At 38.8% G+C, this 23,185-nt stretch overlaps 1 protein-coding gene across 5 annotated transcripts in view; it reads right to left on the reverse strand.

Annotated features, from left to right (window-relative positions):
• The window catches only part of LRP1B (LDL receptor related protein 1B), a 641,000-nt gene that overhangs the window by 350,652 nt on the left and 267,163 nt on the right, over nt 1–23,185 (reverse strand). The gene's annotated exons all lie outside the window — the stretch shown is intronic.

A 23,185-nucleotide genomic window follows, 5' to 3' on the forward strand; every position in this document is an offset into this window, starting at 1 on the left:
CGCTGTCGTTATGGCAGAGGTCACCAGATGGCACTGTTAAACATTCCAAGATTCAACAGATAAAGACTTATTCTTTTTTTTTTTTTTTTTTTTTTTTTTTTTTTTTTTTTTTTTTTTTTTTTAATATGAGCAACACTTTAGTCTTAAAGAAAATGCTTTCATGTCGCTTTAGGGACACTCGAGGTGAATCTCTGACAATTAATTAAGAAGTTTTCTGCTCATCTTGATTTGTCTATTTAGAGTCAATAACAGAGAAGGAACAATCACCTGAGAGCTCTGGCTTAACTCCTGCAATGAGAGGCAGCTCCATGTGGGATGCTTCTGGGCTCTTTGTTTCCAAAACCAACACAAGCAGTGTAAAATACACTAATTACATGCACTGCATAAAGATCTAGATATGCAGAGCCTTTATTTTCCTTCCCCCATTTGGAAACAATCCACAAAGTATTAATATCCAGTACCATGTGTAAAGAAAGAAGGGGGAAACTACAATTCTCCATGGAAAGGGAGACTTCTCCAATTCCTTAACAAATATTGCCTTCTAGTTTTGTTCATATGTACAAATCCAAAAAATTTTCTGGAGTATCCATGGAGCCTTTGTAAAAAGAGAACACACTTTGAGAGAAGCTTCTTGGCAAAGCTTTATATTAATTGATACTTTATTCAGCAGGGAAAAACATACTGATAATCCCCAAATATTACTCTGTCCTCGGGGGAAATTCACAATCTTCCCAACAAAGAGGATCAGCGGAATTCCACCAACTTGTTAACCTGAAATCTTTATTTTCTAGCAAGGGAAGATCTATTGATCAGCACTCTTGCTCAGGATACATCGATCATACCTGTCTGCTTAGATCTAACAGCAGTGGGGAGGAGTGGGACTGTGTACAAACTTGCACATGAAATGATAAACAGCACAGTCGTGTCTGACACAAATTTTATCACCTGGCTGGATGCTGAGGAGATTTATGGAGACAAGTTGTCTAACTGGCTGAAACGACACATAAAATCTCACTAGCTGGTCACTTAGGCAGGGAAAGCTCTGAGGAGTTTTGGCCCATGCTTTTATATTTAGTGAATTCTCTTGTCACTTAACACGTTCCTATAAATAATATCGCATTTTTAAAATTTCGACCTCGGGAGTATAAAACTGTCAGGCTGTATAAATTGCTGTAATAATATATGACAGCACAGTTTGGGCAAGTCAGCAAAACTGGGGTTAGAATTAACCCAGTGATTAATTTCATTGGCACCAATTGAAGAGAAAGTCAGCAAATACACTACTTTTACAGTGCCATAATCATAAGGGAGAGGAAGGACCTACATGCTTTAGGTGCTTTGAAATTTCAGTTTATTTCCCTGTGAAGCAGCAGACTTCATGAAAAATCACTAAAACTCTTTTGGTTTTCATCTTTATCTGTAAAATCCAAATAAAAATATTGTCTGATGCCCTTTCAGCTGTGGCTTGAAGCTGAGGTCTGGATGTCATCTTTGTCCACCAGTGATGGTACCACTGAGAAGGATCCATTCAGCTTTTGGGCGTTTTAGGGTATCACTAAGGTTTTTTGCTGAGAGGAAAAACTGAGAGTCTCAAAGCAATTCTAACATAAAGCAGAAACATTTTGAAATTTCAAAAAGCATCCTCAGAACATTAGCAGGACCTTGTGCACTGTCGATGTTGCTAGACTATCCAATTAGTAAATAAATAGCATTATCTTCATAACTTTTGCATTGTGGAACCTGTTTTCTCTTTTTTATTTTAAATGCAGACATGCTTTAGGGAAAAAAGTGTATTTCCTTCTTCATAAACTTGGATTTGCTTCAACAATTTGTTCCACCTACATTTGCAATTCTGTCAAGAGTCCAAAGAAAAGAGGCAAATACAATCAACTGAATATTAAAGAAATAAACACAGACCACGTAATAAATCTTCAGCTATGATAATCTCACTGAAATTCACTGATTTACATCAATTTACAATATTTTTAATTTAAATTTAAAAAATAAAATAATTGACATCATTACAGATTTCAGTTTTGTCCCATGGCATTTTCCAGTGCACATTTTTTTTTAATCAATGCATGGCTAAACTAAAAAGCCTAAGGAAAGGAAAGAAGACAGAATGTTATTTTAATCTATTAATTCAAAGGAAATATTTTCATTATTTTTCTTCAAATCCTAATGAAGTTAAATAGCATTAAAATAACTAAAATGCACAAATTTTTGACCAGAGAATACTTGGCAAAAGTGTAGTATCTGTTAAAGCTGAGGAAATGAACTAAATTTCGTTTATATGCCTGTAATTGTCATTTAGGGGGAAACCATACATACAAAACCATACATACAAAACAAAAAATAAAAGCAACAAAACCCAAAAATCCCCTAATCCAAAACCTGAGAAGCTCAAAGGGAACATTTGTATGTCGGACATTTATTCTTTGCTTACTGTCCTATGTAATATTTTTTATTACAGACCAACAGGAATGAAGACCAAATTTAAATTAATATTATGGCAGGTGTCTCAGCCTTTCAACCACAACCAAAGTTCATAAACCCAGCCTGATTTTTAATATGAAATCTATGTTAAATACATATTTGCTGCCTTCCTTACATTAATTAACTGCTATTACTGCCTCTTGTCAGCTTCCATTGTCAGAAATTTATTTTCATGGAGAGAATACTTGTGGGATTCTTGTAATACTAACTGGTGCTGGGCAGTGTTGCGGAAAAAAAAACCCAAAACCTCCCCTAAAAACCAGCTCTGTATATAGAATTTACTTCTGAACATGCACAAATTCCTGGCTAAAGCCACTTCTAAAGTTCACTTCTGAACAGGACAAGAAACAGATCAAATGGGTGGTCAGGGATGGACTAGCATTTTCTTGTGATCCAAATAGGCAAATCTGCTTTGTAATCAACTGGAAAACATAAACCACGATGTTTACAAAGTAATTTTCCTTGTAAATGTGTTATTCACCAAGGCTTGGCAGTAGGGCAAGAAACTCCAAAGGAGAATGACTGGACAGTTGGCACCCAGTAGGCACTGCCTGGAAGTGTGAAAGCAAAACCTGGATCACGTCCAGCTCAAGGCGAGAGGTCATGGACTGGAAAAACCTCCTCTTTTTATTAAACCAATTCAGCATAGGCACTCCAGTCATAGCAGAGCTCTCTGTTCAAGAACACGGGCATGTTCCGAGGAGAGCTCTTGATAGTGCACTTCAATCCTGTGCCCTTGCTCCCAGGACTCTCCCCTAGCATGAGCAGCAGATTGCAAGGTTTTCCATGTAGAAGGAAAACTGAAACAGGTTTGATTTCTAGAGTTCCAGCTTTGTAGTAAAAACTGTCAGAACTTGTAAGAAAATGACCCTGCAGCTTGGCCTTTGTTAGAGTTTAAGGCCTGGCAAAGCCAAGGCCCCCATAAATATACCTTTTACCTGATATCTGCTGTGAGATGTGGCCAGGAAATAAGCAAAGCAGGCTCCAACTTAAACATAAAGAGAAGTTTATTAACTAAACTACACACACAATTACTAACCTACACACACACAGGGAAAAAAACAAGGAGAATGAGAACTACACAGAAACACTTCCTTATCCTCCTCCCACCAAATTCCCAAACACATTTACATTTCCCAAAAAATTATCCACACTCGGTCTGGCACCACCCTTTGGAAAAAAAAATCAAATCTTCAGCTCATAAGGGATAGACGGAGTCCTTCCTTGTGCCACGGACTTCTTGTCACAATCAGCAATCCGCCCGGTATCTTGCTACCTCGTGACATCTCCTTTCCATGCCGAGGTGCTCTCACCACCTGGCATGGGATGGGGCAGGGGCCTGCCTTCAGGGCCTTTTAAGAATGCCTCGTCTCGTTCCAAGCAGAGTACAGTCACAATCCTGGGACCTCTGTCCCCCCCATGTCTTCTATACCCCCTGGGGCCGAGGGGTCTCAAAACCAAACTCTCTTGACGCCGAGCCTCCGCTTCCCCCTGCAATACAGCCTCTGCCTCACCAGGAAACAGTCCATGGAAATACAACAAAAAAGAGTCCAGCAAAAACTGCCACTCCATCTTCCTCCATTCCTTCAACATCTCTCTTCTCCCTTTGCCAGACCCTCCTTACTGGCCTAATTTTCTTCCTTCATCTTCCACTCCTGTCCCTTTCCCAGGAAAGGCAATGTTCTGCGAAGCCTTCATTCCCCGAAGGGTTAAAGCTCTCCCAGGCGGCCGGACTGCCCGCTGCCCCCCCCCCCTTTCTCCTCCCAGCCGTGCTGCCTGCCGGCACATGATATCAAGTTTCAAGATATACAGTTCGAGCACGGGCTGCATTCTCTGGGGGGGGAATAAACAGGTCGCTCAAGGGTCTGCCACCCTTCCTCCGAACCCGGGCCTACCGTAAATGGGCCACGTGGCTCTCCCCTCCCCCAGCCCAGCCAGCAACTGGGCCGGGGGAGAGACTTCTTCACGCCGGAAATCCCAAGAGGACTCCGAAGGCCAAGAGCCCTGCTTTTAACCCCTTGAGTTCGTAGTCTCAAGAGGCGGATCCAAATGTCCCACTGGTCAAACTAAGTGCCCATCTTAAATTCCAATTACCCATTGGTAATCACAGCAAAACAAAATATCCCAGATGTCCCATTTCCGGTCAAACCACGACAGCCTTAAAGAGAGCACATCTGATATGATGAGCAAGTGTCGGGGTGGATACAAGGAAGAAGGAACATCATTCAAATGGATTCTAATTCTGAGCAGTATGGAATATTGGAGCAGCACATTCTCCATTTCTTCTCCTGTTTGTGCTGCAGGGGTCACCCCCAAGGCCACCCCTCCTGCTCAGGACAGACGGTGGCTTCCTGCTGGTCCCACTGCTCCACAGCCAACTGTGCCTGTGCTGGTCATTCAGGGGCAAAGAGTGTGAAATATGGAATTGTCAAGTTCTTTTTATGGAAGCAAACAGTCAGGAAGATTGAAAAAATCAACACGGAGATTCTCAGTTGTTTAACTGCTCTTCTTACGGCACACAAGTGTCTCTGGGAGACTGAAATGCTTTTCTGGGTTGTCATGTCACCTTAAATTTTGGTGACTCAAGCATCCCAAATGACTTCCCTGAAGTACATAAAAAGCCCAGCAGGAAGTGTTGAAGTAGCTGCTGAATGTCTTTGGATATTCAGCACAATTTAGACTCCATGAAATATAGATTTTTCAGTACACCTTGTCCTCGGCAATAATGCGCTGATGTTTACAACAATACATTTGATAATTTGTGAGCACTGCTGTAAAAAAAGGAATAAAAAAGCCAGAAAATCTGAATTTGGAGTGTATGGTGGCTGCTTTCAATGCCTTGGCTGTTCTCTGCTACCGTTATTACACAGCTCATCACAGGGCAAGACCAAGAATTCTGTTTCCACCTTCAGGCTGGGTAGTTGGACTCCAGAAGGGAGCAGTTTTTTTAGGTAAGCATGAGAATTGTTATCACTACCTACAAATCCCTCTTTTGAGGACTATTATTATTATTATTATTATCCCCCAAATAAATACCAAGTAGGAGGTGGAGAATGCAGAAGGGACAAAAGCACAGACAGTGCAGTAATGAACAACAATTTTGTTCAAAAACTGTAAAAATGGCCTACTTTCATTTATTGTCTTCCTAATATGCACAGTCGGGCTTCTCTCATATTTATGCACTTTTGCTGATATAAACTTCTTTATACTGAAACTGTACACACCTTTGTTGTACTGCTTCTAATGTGCAATTTATTTTGGCTATAATAATCCTCAGCATTAGGCTAAGTCAGAAAAACAAATAAAACCAACAAAATGAAAGCAATTTCTTTTCTATTTGATTTCCATGCATAAGATTTAAATTTGTTTTGGGGAAATACATGAGGATTGAAGAGACTCTTCAGAAACCATTGAAGGGAAGGTGCAGCAACCTGAGAGTCCTTTGTGCTGAGCTTTCCTCCCTCCTGTGTGTGCCAAAGGCTGCCAGGAGGAGAAAGCAGCTCCTACACGACACAAATCTTATGGCTGGGCACGGGAGCAATGCAGCAGCCTCCTAAACATCAAAAGTTATGAGCAGCACATTAGGATTTCACAACTGTTTCCTAAAGCCACTGCACACTACAGCTCCTTGGTGTGGGAGGTTATGCTTTTTTATTCCTCAATTTTGCTTCAAAGTGCCAAGCAGTTGTATTAACACATAAGAAAAATATTCAGGTCAGTGCTGAACAGTAATAATCTTCCATGCAAAAGGATCATAAAGTAATTGTGAGCTATCTGAGAGTCATCCTCAAACTGAAATGCATCCATGTCTGGGATGGAAGGAAGGGGATTTGTTACAGCAGCCCTGGTGCTCGCAGTAGCAGCTCAGGATAAAGTAAAATAGGGCAGTTAATAACAGTTCCGTCTGTGCAGTCCTCACAGAACAAGGCCTGTGTAGCCAAGATAATGAAAGCAGCACACCAGGACTTTGGGATGAAACACCACAGGAACCAAGAGCTTCCCTAGCCTGAGCCATGGAGCTCTGGTTCTGCTGTGGACACATCCAGAGTCCTTGTGAGAGAGGCAGGGCAGTGCCAGGCCCAGCCCCTGGTTCTCCAAAGCCTCTGGCATGACCATCCCTCTCCATTTCCCCTCTCCCTCCCCATCTCACCTTTACCTCTCACCTTCAGCCCAATGCCACTCAGGAACAGGAACTTTTTGGTGCCCTTTCAGCACCAAGGCCACTGATGCCAGGTACCAAAGTGCCCTCCATGTGCACAGAACACCCTGCACACAGCTTTAGGAACCAAATTGTGTAACATGACTGAATCAGACTACAGCTGCCCTGTATCAATAACTGAAGTGTTCCTAGACTGCCTGCTTTTGGATCTGCTTTGGAATGTCAACGTTCTTACTTCTGCCATTACATGAATGAAATAAAGCAAAACCTTTAAAGCCCTGGGAAGAAGATAAAAGAAGAAAAGCAAACATTCCTCTTTCATTGTGCTGTTAATTTTCTCTTTAACAGATTACATTCCCAATGCCCCCTGAGCCAGGAGAGGGTCTCAGTGGTGGTGTATTTTGCAGAGCACTCAGTAGCACACACAAACCCCTACCTATGTAGGACACAGCTGCTTGAAATTCCCATGCAGCTGCCACATTTGTTTTGTTTGGGAGGATCTCTCTGCAGTTGATGCACAGATGGAGAAGGCAGTTAGCTAACAATGATAATAATCATCCTCCGTGACAGACCCAGAGCTGGATGCAGATCTGCAGTGAGCTTTTAAGGCATGGAGTCAATGTCCTGGCCATGAGTGAGAGCTCAGTGTAGGAGAGGCACAGCCTCTGTTCCTGTTGGGGTTGGAGGCTCTCTTTAAGCCACTGAGCCCAGGCAGAAGTGTTTATTAACAGGTTATTATCCTGCTGCAGTGCAGGACACACAGCAAAGAGAAGCCACTGTTTGAAACCACCATTAACCTTGGTGAACAGGTGAGTTCTCTAATCATAAAAACGTGTTATCTTGGAGGCATCAGGGCAGGGAAGGAGAGTCTCTCTCATCTCCTCATCTCTCCTGTGATTCCAACAGGAATGATACAAAATCCCTCAGAGGTGAAAGGTTTTGATATTTCTTTCTTTCTTTTTTACTACACAGTCCCATTATCCCAAAGAAAAGTTTATCACACGAGTGTTGCAACCATTCTCTTATTAACTGTCATTATTATAACGTTAGTTGTGGGTAGAAGGATTGAATAGTTTGGTCTGGGTTTAGATACACATGACAATATAGGAATGCACAGAATATTTAATTTGCAGCTGAAGTGGAAGCCCTCTGAGGCAGACTTTACAGCATGTCTGGCTTCACAGAAGTGTAAAATATGAATAGTGGGTAAAAATTATATCAATGCACCAGAGTAACCATGAACTATTCAGAATATTGGAATTCAAACCTTTGAAGTGCATTAAATTCCTGTTTTCAAAATGTTTCATCAGCTTTTTACTATGTAGTAGGAACTAGGGCATAAAAAGTTCTCCCTTACCCTATGAATAACTATTCTACAGTATTAGTTCTGAAGTGCTCTAAAATAAAAGTAATCTTAAATTTTCAATCTGTAGCACCAAATTAGGAGAGGAAAGGTGCAGCAGACATTTTGCAGTTAAAGAGAAGTCAATTCATTCTGCTGTGAATAACTTCTGATGCAATATTACAAATATAAAAATATGCATATATACAACACATCTGGCTTTTCAGTTTTAAAACAATCCAGTCCCCAAACTGCAATTTGGGTGAATTTATGATGACGGAGATGCCTAACTCATTGTGCTCCTTGCCTACCCAGACACCCTCCAGGTTGGATTGTCTCATTGTTTGGTCCTTTGCCAGCAGTCATGGTGCAACCACAGCAGAAAATCAGCTGAACCTAACTGGGATTTATGGTCTGTGCATCTTCATTTGAAAACAAAAGTTTGGATTGTTTTTTATTCTGTCCAAATGGCATCACCCACCCTTGCACTGCAATTGCACGAGCAGAGGACAAAGAAGGTCAGAGAATAATGAAATTATAACTCAATGACAAAATAACAAGCAACAAATGAATGCACTGGCAAATCAAGCCAAACGACAGAACATTAGTCAAACAACAACACAATGATTAATAGATTTAAGTATTCCTGGTATGATTAAAACACCTGAATCTGTACTTATGGACTTGATCATTCCCTGGCTGCGAGGAACAAAGGCCACATGGCAATTGCCACCTCCTTAAAGCCACTGGTGCAGATTTAATGTGCTCAGACTAAAGTCCTTTGGCTTTAAAGCCATGAGGAATGATTGCAACCTTTCTGGCACCTATCAATAAAAAATGGGTTTGTAGTGATACTAAAAGATGAAAATCACTTTATTTTACTTACTGACATCTCCTTTTTGAAGTTAACTTTATGATTAAAACGAGAGCAGGAGCTTTTTGTCACCACTGAAAGATGGATGGATTAAAAGCACATATCACCACTGCAAAGAGGCTCCAGATCTTCATCAATATAAATCCACAAAGCATTTGACTGTGCCAGGGAAACATATTCTCAAATTTTCATTCCACTAAGAGATTATGGAGACTTAAAAGGCAAATAGCCATTGATTCTTATTACACAAACTGCTAAAGCAAGGAGAAAAAGCAAACATTTAAACCATTCTTTTAAATCTCTTCCTTAACTTCTGCTTCTTCTCACTGAACTGCTGAGCACTGTTAAAATTTTTGTGCAGTCTGTGCTACGTTTTCCCCCTTGCACTTTCTTTCATTTTGCAGATCAATCAGAACTCTTAGAAATTATTTTGTTTTTCACTGAGGCACAGGAGGCAGCATTTTCCCTTACTCTTGGTGGTGTATTTTGTACGTGAAGGGGCAATTGAGTGTTCTGAACAGGCAGGGTGTTTGTATTCCACCCTAAGGTCTCTCACAGGCTCGTTGATCCCAGCTCATGGAACAACCACGGGTTTTCCCTTCTGCACACACCTCAGTGAGTGATAATTGTCTCTGGGGTGATTAGCCAGAATTATTATGAGGTAATTATTATTACCTCAGTGCCCAGGAGTTCAAACTACACAACCAGATCCCCTCAATCGAATGAGGCATTCCTCTGTCACAGGGAACTTGCAATCCTTCAGCAGCCAGCTATACAGGTAATTAAGGAGGGAAATCAGGACATTACAGCCAACACCATGGACAGTACAAGAGGCAACTGCATCATGTGCCAAGGACTCCATTTCACATTAGGCCTTTCCATGTTTCCAGAACATCCCTGAGTTTAAAGGTATCAAGTATCCACAATTTTAACACAAACATAATTTTTTGAAACATTTTTGGACAAGACATATGAGTTAAGATTATGAATTCTAAAAGAACTTCAAAACAGTTATAAAAGCTTTATCCTGCAAGTTTTGGATTGATCATCTTTTCTTCCTTGAAAACATCCATATTTAGATGACCCTCTGAGGAGATTAGAGAAGTTTTTGCATGATATTCTGAAAGTAAATTGCACTGCAGCTGGCGACACACATCTCTTTTTAAAAAAAGGATTGAGGTAAAAACAACTTTCATGCTGCTTTATAATGGCTTGGCTGTCTATTCCAGGCAACATTAGATGTGCTTTCAGAGCTTTGACCAGCCCTACTCATCCACCAGCTCCAGGTTATTTCCTGCCTGCTAGAAAATCTGTCCAGAGCATACAAGAACACCTAGGAAGAAAATTCTGTATTCAAACCCGGTGATTTCAGGAAGCACAGTGCTCTCCTTCTCCCTTGGGCATTTTCCTGCCTGGATCCACAGGTCTTCTTCATCTCAGCACCACCTTCACCTACTCCACATCCAGAAAGTTCTTAATCAATTTGTTTTCCCCATTTCATCAATTACCTGTGCTTTGCACAGGAGTTTCTATCATAATATCAAAGGCACAAGAAACCTCTCATCCAAATGCTGGGACTTTTCAAATTTTAAATTATTTTTTTAAAGAATCGAGTATTATTTGTTCTTAATTTCCAGTCATTATTTTAGATTTTTATCACAATCAATAAAATCTAATTTTTCAAAACTCTACACTCTAATCCTATACGGTATTGTCTGACATTTCCTAAAGTAAACTCCTCTATGTAGAGCATGGATTTAGTGAAGGTTTGTGCAACTCTCTTCTTAAAATACATCAGCATGGGAACACAACAAAACCTATACTTATAATTAAATCAGGCAGAGTTTCTGGTGTTTTGCTAAAGACATAATATCAAATTGTTTTTAAAATTCATGTTTGATTATTTTCATTTACATATATTCTAGCCTTCTATACACAACAATCTAGAATTAATTTATATTAAAAACTCCATAATTTGTTGGCGAAAGGCTATTAAGAAAAAAAAAATCAATTATCATTTTATATTTTTGCCACACACTTTTTTTTTTCCCCAAAAAATGTCCTTTCTAACATCCAGATGCAAGTACAAGCAATGCTTAGCACCATAATCAACATTTCCGAGCTACTTGCCAGCAGAACTCACAGTGCTGAACATCAGCATTGTCAGCTCTTTGGAAGCCTCAGACATATTTTACATAGTCCAAACAAATTATGGTCTCCATTTATAATCCTTGCATGCAGGGAGGGGAGCTCCTGAGCAGAAATCCAGTCAAGGATGTGCATTAGAGCTGAAGGAGGTCACTGCACAGCAGGTTCTGTGCCCAGAATCAGCACGGGATGGCTGAGCTGAGCCCACCTCTCCTTGGGGAAAACGCCACTACCAGGGGTGAGACAAGAAATGGCAAAAAGATTCCAACCAAAACCAAAGAAACACCCAGTTGTGGGATCTTCTGGGTCTGGATTGAAGGCACTTGAGACTGTAGTTCATGTTGGGGCTCAAATGTTTATTATTTCTTATCAGTAAAACAGTCTCACTACTGAGAGTTCAGCAGCTTTTCATTAGAAGGCACAAAATGGCCAACAATCTCTTCTTACAAGGTCTTTTAAGGCTAAACTATCCAATTAAGAGCTGACACCTGGATTATTTTCCCTTTTAACCCAATAACTGATCCCACAGAGCTGCAATGGGGACTTTTCTGCCCAATTACAAAATGCCACCCAAACCCATGGAGGAGGAGGAAGAAGAAGCATGAAGGAAAAACCCAGGACCATGTGCCCTCCATCTTGCTTCCATCCACAACATACTAAAACTCTCAAAACCTCAATTTCTCACCAAGTGATACCCCTACACTACTCTCTATAATCTATTTCACACTTTTGTGGATTCTGGTCTAACTTGAAGTCCAGGAAACTTTCTCCATGAATGAAGGTGAAAGTCAATGCTGTCCTAGGGGTCAGGGCACCTCAGAGCAGACACAGAAATATTCCCTGTGGTGCCCTGGGTTTCCACACCCAGTAATTTCCATTTGAACTAATGATTTCAGATTTTACACAGTCTCACTTGCTCATCCAGACCCCAACATCAAATGAAGCAGAATATAAACCCTGGCCAATGCAAAGATTTACTGAACTGCCACAGCTTTTCTGTGCTTACACCTCCAGAAATGCCCTCAGCACAAGACAATAACGAATCTCTCCAAGAATTAGCTGCTAACAACAACTCTTTGAAGGCAGATAAACTATTCTGGAAGTCTAGAATCCCTAATCACACTCTTTGTCAATCCCTAAATGCGCAGCTGTGCCTTCATTAGGGGAACAAGCCCTGTGCGAGCAGCACTTCCACAGCTGAAGGCAGCAGCAAAGGCCTGCAGATGCACCCTTAGCCACAATTGTATTTCACTGACAGTGCTTTCAGTTAGATTCTAACACAGCAGCAATTCCTACTGTTATTTACAGTCCATCTATTGAAAAGAACTTCCTGGGTGCCTTGGTGAACACCAGGAGTGGTGCTGTAAGACCAACACAGCGTGAGTGATTCTCCACATGGAGGGATGAATCCTTTCAAAGCTCTCTGTCCCTGTTCTCAGGGGATGTTTTCAGAGCTGGGGTTCAAACCCAGCCAATTCCTGTCCTGTGTGCCTTCACATCCTGCCCAGCTTCCCTCTCCAGCTGCCTGTGGGAGCTTGGTATGATTTGTGTAATCCTTAGGGATGTATCACATGGAGCACATATATATCCTTTACATACGGCAAGGGATCTTTCTGACTTGGTGATGAGTCTTAAAAAAACTTGAGACATTCTCCAAATGGTTCCTTTCAGGTCTAGACACCTTTGGCATCAGAAGGAAAAAAAAAAAATAAATCCCAGACTGGCAGAAAAAAAAATATTACAGTAATGAATTGACTTCTTAAGATATATAAATCATGAGATTGCAAATTTCTGCATTTAACATGAAATTTATATCCCAAAACTTGACTGGTTTTGCACTGGAATGATTAATGTCCTTGCTGCAGTTTCCAGAAAACATCAAGAAATTGGTGGACTTCAAAATTAAGAGTTTTCAAACAGCAGAAAGGCTGATTCTTTATGGGAATCATGTAAGGGCATTTTTATTGTCTTTAATCTGGTTCTCCTTGGGAAAACCAAACAGGACACGTTTGTAGGACCCAGCAACCTTTTCAGTCAGAGAGGGACCCTCCATGATCCCCATTTTCCTCCAGCTGAACTGTCACCCACACCATGTCACTAAAAGCCATGCTGCTATTTAAAGCTGTTTTTTTCCCCTCCATTAAGCTCAAGAGAGAAATTACAGTCTGAAGAGGACAGTGCTTTATCCTTTAATAGCAGACATTGTGACCAACATCACATTTGGTTTGGGTTTGTTTGGATTATTTTTCCTGTTCACTAAAAATCAAAACATCCAGCTCCTATGGGAAGGGCTCAATTCACTTTTCTTTTGAACACAGGACATTCAAGTTTACCACAAAACAGAAGTATGGGCCCCAAACTGTGTCCACTAAAATTTATAAGTAATTAATTGATTATTTTTAACATAAATTGTAAGTGTCAGCTCATGGCAGAAAGCAGAACAGTTGTGCCTCACAGAAGTATTTTTAGTGTCCATGTACCTTAAATGTGAATCCTCAGGATGTCTGAATAATTTTGTTTAATTTTTGTTTAACTGTGCTCATTTAATGTAACATTTTGCAGAACAGAACTTATTCCCATTTTTTTTTATCCTCCTGATGCCACTGTGTGCCATTAGTCTGAGAATGTAAAACTATACTCATGTCTTTCCTGTAGAAACCTTAAAGTTACCTGCACATAAATGTTTTGTGTAGCTCTGCTTCCTTGTCTTTCAGTGGATTAAAAAAAGCTCAATTTGTTAAAAGACAACCAAATATTCTTCTACTTCAGAATTGTGAACTTTTTTATTTGTAAACTGGGTTCATCTCTGCTAAAATTCCAGGAGATGCACATCATTAAGAGAGGGAAAAAGTCAATTAAACAAGTAGCAGGCCCTCCATCTGATGCATGGTTTTGAAAGAGGTTATGAAATATGCAAGACCATTAGAAAAAAAGAAAAAAAGTACCTTAGACAGCAACTAATTGTGCTGAATTGCCTGTTGGTAATTAAACAGGGCATTTGTTAAAAAAAAGACCATATTTAGTTCTTAATGAGTGAGGATTTTGACCTTCTGTATAGCTGGGCTAAAAAATGTGTTTGGGGATTGAAGCACTATGAATGATTCTTTTATTGCAAACCACAATTTTCTCCCTTACTGATCTTGCTCCGGGAATGTGACATCAGCTCCTGTGGAATCTCTCTCTCATGAGTGTGAAAACCGAGCTGAAAAGTCAGAAAAGTGTCACTGTGCATGGGACCAATGCTTTGTTGGAGTCATAATCTGGACTGCTGCTAATTTTCCCCCATTTTCAATCCTAGTGGCCAACACTTCCTATGGGAAAGTGGGCACTGGCACTTTGTTCCAGTAATTCCATCCCATCTACAGGATACCCTATCTTCCAAATTGCATTTCTGGTATTTTCCTGCATGTTAATGGATTTTAAGAAGGACTAGATTGATGGAAAATATTTTAGTAAGATGCTAAATGTAGTCTCAAAAGGTTTGATTTCATAGGATTTATCTCACCAACATATTCTGCCCTTAGAAAGAGACACTCAGAGAGAAGCCAATGCAACTGCAGCTGCCTTTTCCAACAGCTGAGTGTCAGAAAATATTGTTGATTTGCAGAGAGTGGGTCATGGTCACAATTTGAGCTTTAAATATGGCTTATTCTTCTCCACATGGAACAGTTACTTAGAGGGTTTGTTTTTTGGTTGGGTTGTTTGTTTGGTTTTTTTTCACATGTAAATACTTACAGCACTTAAATAAAAGTGATTAAAAAAAAACCAACAAAAACCAAAACAAAACAAGAACCCCCCCCCAAAAAATAAAACAAAACACAAAACCAAACATAAAAACAAACAAACAAAAAAACCCAAAAAAACAAAACAAAACAAAAAAAAAAAACAAAACCAAAAAAAACCCCAAAAAATAGGCTCAGTCCAGAAGCCCAAACCCAAGGAAATGCTGCCATTCATTCCAGTAGGACTCAGGTCTCATAAGAACTTTTCTTTTTTTCTTTCTTTCTTGTACACAGCTCATGTCCTGGCACCTATGCACAGCAACACATTAATTTTCACAAGAGATAAATTATTTTTACATTATGAAATCCCCTGGAAAACTCTTTATTTTTATTGGAGTCATATTTATTTTCATATTTATTTTCATATGCATAATTATTTTCATATTGCACTGGGAACACATTCCCATTCTTTGATGGACATAGTTCCAGAGAATACTGATTTAAAGTAGTTCTGCCTGACAATCCCTAAAATAAAATATCATGAACTTTGCTATTGACTGGACTCTGTGTTCCCCCAGTTTTCTGTTTCACTTGATTGCTTCCAGGTATTTTTTCCCCTGTTGCCCACAATTTTTAACTTACTCAGTTTCATCTCACAGTATTTTAATCTGTACATTTGTCATATAACTAAAATCATGAGCATTACTGCATTGAGTAAAAGATTAAGTTACACTTTCATCAAATTTTGTGGAGAAAAGATGACTGGAATCAGAGAGGGTATAATGAATTCTGAAAATCAGTTTTTGTACGCTCTGTGCATGTTCTTGCTTCTGAGCGGAAGAGCAAGAGTAATTTCTCAATGTGTCAAAGCAAACTTCACACCACTGAGTAGTATCAATCTCACTTAAAACTGCTGGTGACATCTTGACTTGTTTATCATAGTCTCAGAAATAATGGCAAATTTTAATTTTTAAACCATATTACACAGTTTGAGAATGGCTTAGGCTTTTGGATTATACAGTCCCATGAGCTTAAAATTGAAAAAATGTAAGAAGTGGGGAGTGATAGGGAAGCAAAACCCTTGTCTGGAAGAAAAAAAAATATGGTTTCTCCTTATTTCAGCTATGTAGAAAAAGGAGAAAATGCAGAATCTGCTGTGCTCTGTGTACAGGTGGTCAGGCAGGTGGATGCATTCCAGGTAGGAATACTCCTACCCCAGCTCCCAGAATTTACCACTCTGGTTATCAAAACCCAGCTAATTGCTGAGATGGGAACAAGTGGGAGACCACAACTCACTCTGCAAATGCAAATGAACTCTCCTGCAGCTTCAAGTGTTTGTACAATAAATGTTTAACTGTTTGTGGCTCCTGGAAAAGAGCCCCGAGGAGCAAGAGTATCCCCTTCACAGAACAGATGTCGTTTCCTTATTTGTTTATTCACCTTGGGAAGATCAGGAGCTGGGAAGTCAAATCCCACCAGGCAAGGAGTGGAAGAACTTGAAACCAAGGCTTGTGATGTGGCTTGGCTGAGGGCTCCTGGGGCACAAAACTGACAACTGCACTTGTGACAAATTGTGTGATGCTAGCCCCAGAATTTGCTCTTTTCTTTCTTCTTCTCTGTCTCCAATTTGATACCATTCTGTAAATTTAGGCTGACATTATAAATTGCTCTAGGAGGACCAAAATCACGTTTTTCAGCACACATGCCTGTCACTATTTTTTTTTTTTCCCTCACTTCAAACACCAGGTTGCCCAATTATTTTAACACTGTTGAATGAAGCAATGAATAGGCAAATAATGTCACTGGAAAAAGAGTACATGGAAATTTAATGACATGTTTTATTGATGGGCAGATGCCTCAGCTGTGTTTTTCTGCAGCAGATATAATTTTACTATTAGTTAATGCAAGAAATAGTAATTAAATTCTCACACAAAATTCTCAATGTAATAGTTTATGTATATCATGAAAAAAATTAGGGAAAAATGCCCAAAAGGAAACTGAAAAAAAGCATTATTCCTTCTAAATAAGATTTCAGGATGTCTAAGCTATCCCATCTCCTCAAATACAGGTGGTGATAGCTGAAGACAGACCCTGTGCTGTCACTCTCCCTGCGCCTCAAGGTTACCAGTGCTTCACAAGCATTTGGTGTCAGGTCCCAGGCTCTGCTCGGTGAAAAGCTGTCCCTGAGGCCTGGATATTGAAAATACACCGAAGATTTACTCTGTGATGTGATCTAATGGCAGCCAGGCAGCAGCTACACAGACACAATTGCTGCTGGCGTGCTGGGTTTAGGAGTGTCAGGGTTTTTTTGCCATGCAAATATGTCTGGAACTCCTGATACAGAGATTATGCCCAGAGTATTTATCTACATAAAAACTCTGTGAGACTTATTCATACAAAAAGCTTGCTGCATTTCTTACTCCTCAAGGAGTTTTATTAGATTATTTGTTTGTTAACAGGGACAAATTAACAGGTAAGTCTGCACACTAATCGACAGAAAGGTAATAAAACATCTCTAGTAAAACTGAAAAGGAGATGCTCATTGTATGAGTTTAAATGTTTGTTTTCTCAAAAAAGGGCAGCCTCAAAACAGCAACAGCAGGCAACAACAATAAATAGCATTTAACCTAAATCCCTGGCAAGCAGAATAAAGATTTCTCAGATCATTCCTTGGCATCCCCTGAGTCACTCACAGTGGCTGCTTTCCTTGGGTTTCTGCAGCCCTGTCCATGAACCAGTTAACAAACACTAACTGGCCCTCTTAACCACCATAATCTCATCTCAAATATGATAAATTAACATCTCTGCTACACTTTGAGCATTTTATTGGGCAACAGGATCATAGGAAACCTGAAATATTTGAGTTATAAACTTTAGTCCTCTTTTCATAATGTAGAACTCCATGGGTTAACCATCCAACACTGCATTTGCTATTGCAAGCATGGTTTCTGTGCCCTGAAGAAAGCACGTCTATTTAAATGTGTGTGCTAAAAATACTGATCAAAATTTGTATTCAGGGAGGCCAGACCTGACCAACACTTGATTTCATCACCAGCAAGGAACAGCAGCCAATATTTTCTCTCAGGAGAGTGGATATGGCAACTGAAATAGAAACATTGGCTGGAGTATTTCCATTTCCATACATTGCTCCTCCAGTGGACAAGACCAGAACCCTCTTTACAAACCATGAACCAATTAATGATCTGCTGTCACACATTACCATCATAAATGGCCAAACATTTAAACCCTACATTTAATTTGCCACAGAGACAATGCTGATACCTTCACAACAGCTTTCCATTGTGAATTCTAGCCTAAAAACTCCTCAGCAGCAGCCCATCAAGGTGGGATGAAATCACATCACTCAAATGTCTTCCACTGCTCATTCCCCCACCAGCCTCCTCTAATTTGCTTTGCCGCAAAAGGATTTTGTGATGGAAAGTTATTAAATCACCAAGCCCATGACTGCTTTGTCTTGACAGCAGAAGAGACTAAATGACCTTGGCTAATTTGAATGAACCACATCATGCTGTATTGAAGGAAAAATATGGGAAAGACAGTAATATACAAGAAATTGGATGTTTGGATGCTGAAATTAGGAGATATCATAATACTAAACTATGCAAATTGAGCCTTCAGCCAGACAAGTAGAGCTCTTTACAAGCAGCTCTGTTCCAAAGCAAAACCACTCAGGTTTTGGTGGGTTTTGTTTGTTTGTTTGTTTGTTTTTGTTTTTTTTTTTTTTTTATTTTAATGCCCCTACTTTTTTCTCTTTTCTGCCTCATAATCCAAGTGGAAACATTGATGCAGAATGCAGAGTGGTCACAGTGGGAATCATTCCAAATGTTACCTGCTGGTTTCCGCAGCCGCACTGGTCCATCAGGAGCTCTGGGAGATTTCCTGGGGGTTCCAGGATTCAGTAACCTCCTGTGAGGCTTTGTACATCACAAACCCTAAAGGATGAGTGATTTAAAGCTTGTCAGAATAAATCAAATGAGTTCACAGGGAACTCTGATGCAGGTGAGCATTACTTCCAGAAAAACTCTCATGAGGAAATGGAGGGACATTTATAACTCCTGACTGTTTCAGGGTTTTTTTGTTACCTTGTTACACAACTTCACTAGGAAAAAAAATAAAATAAAATTAAGACTAGGATCTAAATGTAGGTTTATGTCTTTCAGTTTTATAACTTTCCATCATTCTTGAAAGGTCTGAATTTTCCTTAAAATTCTGAAATTTGTATTTTCCCTCTGGCAAACACTACCTAAAATTTCCCACTGTTCCTGCTGTAGAAAGACCAGAACAAAACACAATTGAGTAACAGCAGCATTTATCTTCATCTTCTGTTAACAATTCATTCAAAAAGCCTAAACAGAAAAACAATACTCTGATTATAGGCTTCTAAAACAGAACAGCCTTTGGCCAAAACTTCTCAATGTGTGTTCAGCAATTTTTTAATACTAAATGATCCAGAGTTTGCCTTTGAATATTTTATTGATTAGAGACTTCAGAGATTATAGTTCAGATCACAGTTAATAAAGACCCAAATAATCTGAAAACTTCGAAGTTTTATTTGCACTGGTATTTTTTGCAGTATTCTTTTAACATTTTCTGGCTGGAAAGCTAAAATACTAGCAGAGACATTCCAGGAGCTACTAAATAATAAGTTAGTTAATTAAAAAAGGAGAAAACCATATTCTGTACAAGTTTTTGTTTCCTATAGCTCTAACTCAGACCAAATCCCAATTTTGGCACACCACTTTCAATTGTGTGCCATATACCGGTATATAAAGCACTGATTTATAAAACTGCACAGTTCACCTCTGCAGACCTATTAAAAAAACAAGCTAACAAAAAACAAGCCTAAAAAAACCCCCCAAAAAAAGACCAACCCAAAAAACAGCTTTACTAAGATTCATGGAATTGTGATTGCAATTCTCTAGAAATTATCTTACTAATTATATCTAATACTTTACGTAATCAAGGCTAGGTAATTCCAACTACCCCAAGAGAGATATTTGCCTGAGCCATTCCTAAAACTTTCAGGAGGAAAAAAAAATACAAAGCAAATAAGAAGAGGTATTTTAGCCTTCAAAAGACCTCAAAACCAGACTGGGACAAGCTGCAGGCACATGAGCCCAGCTTTAACTAACCAGAGCCAGCCCGGCCCTATACTGGGATAAACCCTGTGAAGGAAAGACTTGGAACTAAAAAGTTCAGTTTGCAATAATTTGGCAGCTCCCTGGGGCAGGAGAGTTCTCAGCTCACTGCTCAGCTGAGCAGTAAAAGTGGCTGCAAGAGCAGTGAAATAAAGGCCTGGCTCTCCAAAGAAGCCTGGAGAGGTGTGTCAAAAGAAAGGAGCTTAATTGCCAAGAGCAGATCTGGAGCAGTCTTCAACTACAACTAGTCAAGCTTGGCTCCAGGTTTGGCACTGGTAAATTTTATCTGAGCTTTAGCAACTCTCCCAGGAGCTGATGGGTGTGAGACCCCCACTCAGCAGGGCTGGATTGTGATGGAATTGTTGGGATTTTCAGAAAACTCAAGAGCCCCACATATATATATATATATACACACACATACATATATACATATACATACATATATATACATATATACACATATACATATATATACACATATATACATATTCATATTTATTTTTATAGATATTTCTATATATTTCTATATATTTCTATATATCTATATATCATTATATATCATTATATATTATTTCTATATATCATTATATATATCATTTACATAGATAAATATATATATATATACACACATATAAATACACACACACACACACACACACACATATATATAAATAAAGTATATATATATAAAGTATGTATAATAAAGTATATATATAACCCTTTCTTTATGGGAAGGGTTAATATCTATTATGATTTCTCCCTTATTCAGCCTCTCTAAAGCATTCTTCAATTAGATAAAAAATGAAAAGGAGTCCAAAATGACCAAATACAGATGTCTTGTCACTACTGTATGCTCTGAGGTTCAAATCCAGTGAATTACACACCCCTTTCTCCTCTGAAGGACATTGGAATACATAATGTGAAACAACCGTACGCAATAAAACATTTTTTATTTCATATTGCCACAACCTCTCCTGAATTTATGCATTACATTCACCTGCAAAAATGCATATGTGCCTGAAATAAAAGATGATCGTACAGGAATGTCATTGTATTTACTACTATTCCCTTGAAATTTCCCATATATTACCATTGCACACTGGAGCCACGACCATATTTCCCCTTGCCAGGGAAAGGTGCAGGCCTGAATGCAACTCTGAAAGATTGTTAATAATGAATTAATGTGAGAATGTTAAATTTAGAGAAAGAAAATAGAATATTCCACTTGCTGGATGTTTATACTCCATCAGTTCTTAGAGATTTCACCCTTTGGAGTTACCTGTGCCCTGAAATGGGCTTTGCCCTGGTAACACCCCCAAATTTCAAACCACACTCATTTTCCTGGTGCTTGGACTGTGGCTTATTTACACAGCACTGCCAGTGTCCCCAGCAAGAGATGATTTTAACACAGCTCTGTGACCAGCTGGGCTCCTTGCAATTCAATATTGAAAATTGCTGTTGCCTTCCTCCAACACAAATTTCACATGGCCACTGTTAATTACAGCACAATTGATAATGCCACTCTTGTGAGTAATATAAAATAAAAACTAATGATTTGGCTGGATTTCTGAAGTAACTTTGCAACTTTTGGCCACAAAAATGAGTTCCAAATATGACTTGTGGGTTCAAGACTCAGAAAGTAATGAGGAATGACTGAAAAGTCACCCAAACATTTTTCTAATAAAGATATATATACATATATATATATACACATATAGACAGAGAGAGAGAGAGAGACAATAATTACATGACTCCCTGTAATTAAAACTATAAGGAACTCATACCAAATGTTTGATATCTAAGAATGTAACATAATGACACTTTAATTGACAATGTTTGGAACTACAGGATCATAATGTAAAATTATGGTTGTCTATATTCTTTGGCTGATATTTTCACTAATATTTCCACTAATATTTTCAATTCTGCCCCCACTAAGCAAGTAAAAATATGGAACTGCCAGAAAAATCAATATTAATGAGTTGTTAACCATTTCCTGGATAGTGATACTTCATTATATGGTGTTCTCTGTGATCTAGGAGAAATATTTATTTAGAATGTTTTACCAAATTTTATGGTGATTTATTAAAGCAGACACTAATTTTTCCACTGGGAAGCTTTCATATTCATGTATGATAATAAAGAAAGGAGTGGGAATCAACGTGAACCTTACAAAGTGTATTTGAGCATAAATTAAAAGGATGTGAATATAGATTGGGTATTTTATGTGCTATCACATTCCAAAATACAGGACACGTGAAAAATAAGAAAAGCAAACATATTCCATCATCACTAACACAGGATTGTACTTTTAGTCTATATTTTTTTCTGATTCTATTAATCTTGGGGTTTTAAGACTGAAAATACAATAGAAATATAAAATAGTGATAAGATAATTATTCAGCATGGGAGATTTTTAATCCTCTGTCATTTAATCCAGAGTAATTTACAGAAAAATATGAAATATTGAGGAACATAAATTTAAACAGAACTTAAGGAATCAATACTATTCTCTGAAAAACACTCACCTGCAACTTCAGAAAGTGTCAGTATAGGCCAAAAAGTGTTTTGGCCAGTTTAACTTTGGGGGTTTTTTTTGCATGCAGGGCCCAGTGCTAAATCCAATATGCTGGCACAAATTTTGATTTTGTGTAATGCTCATTGAACAAGGACTATAAAACAGTTGAGCCTTCAAGAAAAGAAATGATTCCTATCACTGTGAATAAGAATTTTCATCTATTTTATGACAGCCTGTATCCTCACCTGGCTAGATAAAAATAACTATTTGTAGTTTTGTGAAGTCAGCAGTATTGCACTGATTAATTCCAGATGGCTTTTTTTTTTTTTTTTTCCTAATTTTAATTTCTTTTTTCAATGTGGCTTATTTTTGGTGTGGGCTTAGATTTCACTCTGACAGCTCTGAAAATATATCCACATGAAATTTTAAATTCTAATTTAACTTTCTGAACTCTACCATTAATTGTATCTTTCACTGCATATTGTCATTTTGCATTGCAGCACAAGTCCCAGCACCTGTCTCTGGGTTTCTGGTCTGGAGCATCAGATCTCTTGAACATCATCAACAATCACTCATCTGGAAATCTGCTGATTAAAAATAACTGGTTCAAGGTATCCAAGATTTGGTCCTAAAGCTTTCCCCAATGCAGACCTCAAAAAGTCATCTCAGTTGAACTGAGATATTAAACAGTTGACCTTCACCAATTTTTTTCTAAGATTTCTCATTGTCAGAATTTGGTGACCACAGTATTAAACAGTAGATCATTT

This window comes from Melozone crissalis, unplaced genomic scaffold (genome assembly GCF_028551555.1).
Source record: "Melozone crissalis strain CALT ecotype California unplaced genomic scaffold, PUWL_Pcris_2 ptg000023l_1, whole genome shotgun sequence".
Classification (NCBI taxonomy): Eukaryota; Metazoa; Chordata; class Aves; order Passeriformes; family Passerellidae; genus Melozone; species Melozone crissalis.